Genomic DNA, 8,312 nt, shown 5'->3' with positions numbered 1-8,312 from the left:
CATTCTGTGATTGGGTGATTTTTGGATTGAGTTTTACCCACTAAAGAAGTCTTGCCCTGGGAGGGTCATCTTTTAAAAGAAAGGCTCAGCAAACCATGTTGCCAAGTTTGATAAGAGACTGATATTTTTGTGCCCCATCTCTATTCCCCACAGCTTTCTTATTAACCAAGACTTGGTTTTATAGGGGCAATGTCGTCCCCAGGTTAAAAACACGACATTTCTCAACTTCTGCTGCAGATAGGGGTGGCCAAGGGACTAGGTTCTAGCCCAAGAGATAGAAGTAGGAGTTGGGACTAGGTTCTAGCCCAAGAGATAGAAGTAGGAGTTGGGAGGGGCTTCTGGGATGCTTGAAGAAGGAAGACTGAGAATAATGACATGAAGATGGTCCCTCATCCTCCTCCCATTCTCCTTTTACTCACCTGGCCATGCCGGGGCCATGAGACACCTTTAAGGACACAGCTTCAAGTCAGGAAGACTGAATCAGAATATTAGCAGGACTTGATCTGGGAGTTCACTATGGAGCTGATATACCGACCCCAGACTGCCTCCAGACCTCTCATTTTGCAAGAAAAATTAATACCATGATTTGTTTAAGCCTCTGTTTTGAGTCTCTCTGACGTGCCGCTGAACCCAAAATGTTTATGAAAACTATGATGCTGACTGCAACTGTAACCCGGGCTCTGCTGCCTCCCTCTTGTGTATAACAGCTTCTGCTCCCTTCCTCCTCTGGCTCATCGATGGATCATGTTCAGTCACAGTCTCGATTTTGAAGTCTTACATAAATAGCTTAGAAAACAAAACAGAAAGGAAATAACTATTGGTAGGTTCAATCTTTGCTGCCCAAGTCCAGCTGTGCGATTTGGTATATGTCACCTTTCCAAATTCCTATACAAATTCACGTGTGGGGCTGGCAGGACATGCTGACCAAGAGAGTGGACAAAATAAACAGTCTAAAAAGCTCTCAAAAATTGGATGTAGGGAGATGAGAGCTCACCAATTCTTCACCGTCATCTGCATTTGAATTCGGGGAAAATGCAAATTCTTCCTACCTTCACTTCCCACTAGAACAGCCAGACAGACTGCCTCATGGCAAAGTGCATTATCTGCCACCAGAACCGTAGTTTCTGTCATTCAAATCCTGGTGTCATTTACACTGTTTCTGCTGGGAAAGGGCAGGTGTCGGCAGGAACCGTAAGCAAAAAAAAACAAAAAACAAAAAACCCCATCCCCTGGAACCACAAGTGTAAAGAAGAAGGGGGAGCAAGTGACAGCAAGTCTCTGTGCTGGATCATTTTCACGGGTAGCAGACCACTACATCCTGAGGCTTTTTTGCAAAAAGGAAGTTGAAGGACAAACATCTGAAGGAGAAATTAATCTCTGTGAGTAGGTGACAGGCCGTGATAAGCCCTCAGGGTACATGTCAGGGTAGCACAGATGTTAGTGTGAGAACTATTACTTGATTCAAGGGAAGTGGGGAGAAGGGCGGAGGAGGAGGGGAGGGAGACGGCGAAGAAAAACAGCACAGCTCAGAATCATCCTTGCTAGGCAGCCGACTTTTTTTTTTTTTTTTTTTTTTAAGGCCGTATATCCATCGAAAGAGCAAAACATTAACATACACCCATATGATGAAGACGTGGTGGAACTGGAGTTTCCACCTCTTGGTTTTGACACTGTTAATTGGTTCATCCCATTTGAAGAGCAATTTGCCAATATGACTTCAGAGCCATAAAATATGCACATTCATTCATCCAGTGACCCAGCTCTTTCAAATGTATGTAAAGGAAATAATGCAAAAATATGTCCTTCTGAGTTGTATGCCCAAGGTGTTTATTTCAGTGTTTCTCTAATAGAGAAAAATGAGATCCAAATGTCTGACACTCACAGAATGTGGAGTAATTCAATGCATGGTCATTTAACGGGATGCAATGCAATGGTAAAATCTGTAACAGTTAAGACAGAAAAACATGGAAAGTGCTTATAAGATAAAAAAATATATATGACTTCAAATACGTAATTCGGGAAATTGCAGGTGGGCAAGAACAAAACATTTGCAAGGAGAAATATTTTTGATCATGGGATGGGCAGCATTTTCCCCTCCCTTTAAAGTTCTATTATTGTTGCTTAAATAAGCATGCATTTTTTTTAAAGTGAAATAAAACAAACGCCTAAGAGGAAGAAGGTAGAAATCAACTCATCTGAACATCTCATTTTATGGATGACAAGTTGAATATAAACCTGACAGGGGGTGGAACAGGCTCATTTCACTGGCAACAGAGAGACTGCTTTTCCCAAGTGCCTCTTAGATGTACTGTCACTTTCCAGGGGCCAATAGTAAACAACGTTAAAGAAAAAAAAAAAAAAAGACTGTGATAGTGTCATCTGAGCTGTTGCTCTCAAGTCCCCAGCTTGCTTCCTTTCAACTGCTTCTTCCCACAACACAGTGTCACCCTACATATACCACGTCGCGTAATGACTAGCGCATCCACGTGACGCCTTAAGGAGTGAGGGGAGGATACCATAGAGGAGCCAAGAGTTCCCGAAGCACCGTTCTCCTCTAGAGCCTGTCTGTGTCCCACTGCCATCTGGGTCATGCAAGGGCTCCCGCCATTGTAGGAGGAGGAGCATGTAAATGGCCGCGGAGGCTTCTGAAAAACAGAGTAGAGCCAGACAACGTGAGTGATTCCTCACTTCTGCTTCCCAACATCCCACCTAGAGGGACTTCTTTGCACTTGGCTTTCCCCCTCCCATTTCACTGTCCCCACAAGAGAAAAAGCTCACTGAGAGAGCGGATATAGTCCCGGGGGGATGGGAATGATGGGTGTCGGACGGCTGAGGCCGTGTTGTATCCTAGGCTCCAAGGCAAAGCTGGCAGGTGACTGGCTGGGTCTCTGGAACATAGGGAGGGTGGGGCGCGGGGCGTCTTCTGGGGGTAAAAAGCACCTCCAGCCCTTCAGGGCGACTGAAACCAGGAGCTCGGCTGCAGCCCCCTGGTGTGAGGCAGGCTTGGCATGAGCGGCCTTGCTTAGGCCTAGGGGTCCCGCTAGAATTTTCAGACAGCTATTCCCCTGGGTGAGAAGGAGATTTAAGAGCCAAGCTTAGACTCAGGAGGAAGACTGGAAGGAAGGACAGATGTCTCTAGACTTGGGTCATTTTGTTTTTAGTGATAACAGACCAAAAATCTGTTCTTGAAAAACTTAAATTGGTTAAATGTTTGACAATGGTGTTACTTGTTTCACAAAATTCTCTGGAAATTCAAGTCCGTTTCAGCTGCGATCAGGAGGGAAGCTTTGGTGCATGCGTGGGCGGGAGTTGGGAAAGGGAAACCCTGGGGTTTGGGGACTGAAGGGCAGACCTCCTCCAGTGGCAGGGTTAGGTGACTCGATCCACAGCCTCTGAACTTCTGGAAATTCTTCTACATTTCCTCAGAGAGTTCTGCAGTTGGAGTTCATCCAGGAAGCTCTTTTCGGTGGGCCTCCTGGTTTGTTTTCTTCTCAGACTGCTGTCTTCTTCTTCTTTTATGAAGTGGCTTCACACTCTATCAAATGACATCCTCTCCATCCACTGCAGGGACGTCTTCACCCCGAGTATGAGACTCTCATGGGACAGGGCTGCACACAGCAGCCCTCCAGTCAGCCCCTAAGGACAAGGTTTTACTCACTCCCCCTTCCCTTTCAACAGACATGCTCCCCTACTGCAAACTTTATTCTTAGCTCTATTTTCCAGAATAAGGTACTTTCCAATCTGCATCTTACGAGTCAGCCAGCTCACACAAGAAGTTACTCTGTGAGATAATAAGAATGGTTTGTTAAAATTGTTTGTCACTTCTTTGCAAAATGACATTAAAAACCTTGTAAAACCAGAACAATAAAGCTATAGAATAAAATAGAAAACCAAAATTACAGGTAAAACTGATCTGAGCTGAAAGGTCAATATGATTGTTGCTTTGGGCTTCATGTTTGCCTACAAGTCAGGAAAACAAACTACGTGTCCGAGCTCTTTTCATGGACTGGCCTGGCTGTTGTCTTCTGTCTGTCCTGCATTTTTTTCTCACATTCTTCTTCTGTGAACAGTGCCCTCTTTCCTTTTCGTGGCGGTGGGGTGGGGGTGGGGGGTTCTTCTCCGCCCTCTGCCTGGGCCATCAATCAGCCTGCCATGTCACCTATCCTTCTGCAGGGACCCCATCCTCTTGTCACTGTGATTATCCAGAGGTGGGAATCTGGCCTTCTCTCAGAGCTGGCATCAGTGAGACTCTTCCTGCAGGTTGGTACACGGACTTCGGGAGGGAGTTTATTTCCTACCCAAGATGCTAAGTTGGAAAAATATGAATCAGGATAAGTTATTGGCCATCTTCCCTGCCCCCAGGAACAGGCCTGTCTCCAATGGAAGGAAATAAAACTAAGCAGAGAAAACGGGCCAGTGGAGAGAGAGCAAGTCCCGTCTCATGTAGAGTCCTGGCTCCTGTCCCTGAGCCCTGAAGCCTGGTGGCTGCAGCTCTTAGATTCTGTCCGTGAACCAAGAGTCCTTCCCTGCAATGAGAGCCAGCAAATTCCCTTCTTTGATTAGTAAGTCTGAGTAGGGCTCTGACACTTAAAATAGAAATTAAAAAATCCTAATTAATACATCTTTTATTATTGAAAAGAATCAGACTACCAATTTAACAAGGAGCTCATTTTATTTCCCAAAATTAATTTGAAAGATTCTTCTCATATGGGACTTAATAGCACATACTGAGTGATGTAATGGACAGTGCCCTCAACCACACTTTTACAGTAAACGCAGAAGTGGATCTCATGTGATGGTTTCTAGTATAAACCTTGAACAAAAGCCAAGGGCATAACATTAAAGCAAAATTGAGTTAAAGCAATTCTGCAAGGACTTGCCCAGTTGTACACAGTGTGTTCGATATTCTAGTGGTCTGATTTCACCCAAGGTTAGAGCTTCAGGAAGTAGAGGAACACTGTCTAACTTTGAGAGTCTTCACTGTGTGTCCCTTTCTTCCCCCATTTACTCAAGCTTCTGACAAGGGATGAGTAACAAATACATTGAGAGTCTACTTTCCAACCAGGACCGACATTTTCTGTTAGTGAGAGATGGATCTAAACGCTTGGGGGGCTGGGTGTAATTAGAGGGCCAGAATCAATTGTACCTTGACTTTACTATAAGACCATTTCGCCTCTGCACAGAAGTGACCTGTGTGGCCCTTGGGGATACCTGTAAGATTATCTGGATTTTTTTTTTTCTTCAGGACTAAGCTTTGCATTTGCAACAGCAGTAAAGCAAGTCATTGATGAGTTCTCCAGAGTCATAGCAAAATGGTGCTGACTTGGAATTTTTTCAGAGTAGGAATTTGTAGTTATCCACTGTGATGCAGAAAAGCCACAGAGGGACTTGGTGCCTCCATATATGCTCCAGAGTGAAATAGTTTTTAAATGTCTGTTTCTCTCCTTCCCTCTCCCCAGTTCCAACTAGTATCTAAACTGGTGAATTTCTCAAAACGGTGTAATCTGAAAGACTGCCTAGAAATGCATTTTGGTTAATTGTGGCTAATATCAAGCCATTGTTTCTGAGAGAAATCAGTATGAATCCTCTCTGGACGTTACCCCCGATTGTGTCTGATTTCCATCACCATTACACTTCTAGTGCCTGGCATGACACCTAGAGCAAACTTTAAATGTTTGCTGAATTAATAAATAAATTAATTACTCAAGTGACAGAATCCGATTTAGGTTTTAAAACGAGCGCTCTGAGGATATTCTGGAAATTAGATTGGACCACAACCCAACGGGAGGGTCTCATACCAGTCCCAGGGAGCATCCCTTGTGTCTTGAATTAAGGTAGCAACGATGAGAACGGAAAGAATCGTGCTGATCTGAGAGATACTGAGGAGATCGGTTGATGACAGGAAGAGATATGGGAGAAAAAGGATAAACAGGGCCAGCTGAAGAAGGTGCCCAGGGCAAAATGAAAATGCCAGGTCTCTTGTTCATAAGTATTAAAAGTTTTGAGATGGTGGTAGAGCACTCAACGAAGCAGAGAGCTCTCTCTGCATTTGTATGGGACTCCTGCTCGAGCTGGCTCTTACAATGAAAGAACCTCTCTTCTCTAGAGCAAGAACACTTTCATTCATGCATTAAGTGCCTACTCGGGGACAGGCACTGTGGTAGGCATTGAATTTTGCCTAAAAGCCATAGCACAGTATTAGAATAAAACATCTGGTGAAGAAGAAACACAAAACATAGCTCCATTTCACTCCACCTGAGAGTGTTTCCACCTAGAGGAGATTCTACCTGTTTTTTCCTGATTCTTGAAGGAATATAGGTTTTGAAGAGTTTTAAGAGTTGAGGACATATCATGATTCCTTTACAATTTAGCATATGGCTATTTGCCACCTATTGGGTCAAAAAGCCAATGGAAGATCAATAAAATCTCCAAATATACTTAGGCTCTTCTCGACACATTCTTTTCTATAAAGTAAAAGAGACTATAACACCCATCAATAGAAGAACAGTAACGTCTTAAAACCAATTGACTCTTGGCTGCTCTGAAGATCGCAACATTTCTCTATTATGACCTTAGCTCTTGATGGCTCCCTGGATAAAACTGTGTTCTGAACATGAACTGGGTCCATCCTCCTACTTCAATAGCAGGAGAATAAAACTGTCTTCCGGCCACAAGTAGTAAATCAGTGGCACAATGGCATTTTTGGAAGAACTATTCCGTCAAAATGACAGAGGCACATCAAAAAGACAGTTGGAAAAATCCTGTAGTGGGAGGATTTGTACATAGTTGGTTTAGCACATTTTGGTTCAGCATTTTCTGGGCTCCTACTGCACATCATCCATTGTGTAGATCCTTTCACACATGCACTGAGTTTAATTCTCACTCTAAGATGAACGTAAACCTGTATCACTGAGCTATCAACAGACCCCTTCAGATGAGGGAAATTCAGGCTATGAGAGGGAAAGTGGTTTGTCCAGGATTCTGTAAGTATGTTTCAATACCTCGCATCTCCCAAACCAAAGCAAAACACAGAACCTTCTGGATTAATCTGTTTGGGCTGCTGTCGCAAAATGCCATAGACCATGTGGCTGATCAACAGCAGAAATGTATTTCTCACAGTTCTGGAAGCTGAGAAGTGCAAGATCAGGGTGCCGGCAGAGTTGGTGTCTGCTGAGAGCCTGCTTCCTCACAGAGAGCACCTTCTCACTGTGTCCTCAGATGACGGAAGGGCAAGGGGACTGACTGAGGCCTCTTTTATCAGGGCACTAATCCCATTCATGAGGGCTCCACCCTCATGACCTCATCACCTCCCCTAGGTCCCACCTCCTAACGTCATCACAATGGGCGTTAGGTTTCAGCATATGAATTTAGGGGATTGGGGGACCCAAACACTCAGATCACAGCACCCTTTCCTGATGCACTGCTCCTCTCAAGTGCTCATCTCCCTTTCACTGCCAGACTTCTCATAAAGTTATTTGTCATTTCCACTTCCACTCCAGTCCATCCCTGGTTTATGTCCATCCTTAGCTTTTTACTTCACGTTTCCACGTTGCCAGATCCAGTCACGTCTCCGTTCTTGTTTTACTGTGTCTCTGCAGTATTCACCATTGTTGACCATTCTTTCCTACTTGAAATGCTTTTCTGCTTTGCCATTTGGGACACCGTGTCCCCTTGCTTTTTCTCCTACCATCCTTGTTGAGTTTCCTCTTGCCAACTCTTATTAGATCCTTCTTTTGGACTGCTTTAGCTGGTTCCACCTTCTCTGTGTGACCAATACATGTGGATGGAGTATTCCTGGAAATCTTTTTCTACACACTCTCTCTAGGTGGCCCCTCCCATCCCTTGATGATCTATGTGATCCGGGTGTCTGTGACTCTCAAACTTGACCTCTGCCCTGAACTGCATACTTGATGACCCACCTGCCATCCTGACATTTCCAGGTAGGTGTCCAAGAGATCTCTCAGACTTTAACAAAACAGAGTCCTCGATCTCTCCCCTCCAATCCTGGCCACCATTGCCAGTCTCCTACATCTTAGTAAACAGCATCACCATCCACTCAAGAACTCCAAGCCAAAAATTTGAGAGTTACTTTTTTCACTTCCTCCTCTTCATATTGGTTGACCAGCATGCCTTGTTGCCTCTACCTCTAAAACATCCCAAGTCTGTTCTATTTTGTTCACTTCCAATTCTCTCAGCCAAGCTAGAGCTACCATCATCTCCTGCCTGGGCTACACAGTGGTCTTCTAACTCCAACCTCACTGGCCTCCTTCTGTCTCTTGAACACACTAAGCAGTTCGTTTCCAGCATGAGGC

The sequence above is a fragment of the Camelus ferus genome, chromosome 26 (assembly GCF_009834535.1).
Source record: "Camelus ferus isolate YT-003-E chromosome 26, BCGSAC_Cfer_1.0, whole genome shotgun sequence".
NCBI classification, from domain to species: Eukaryota; Metazoa; Chordata; class Mammalia; order Artiodactyla; family Camelidae; genus Camelus; species Camelus ferus.
Note: the sequence above shows the minus strand (reverse complement) of the source record.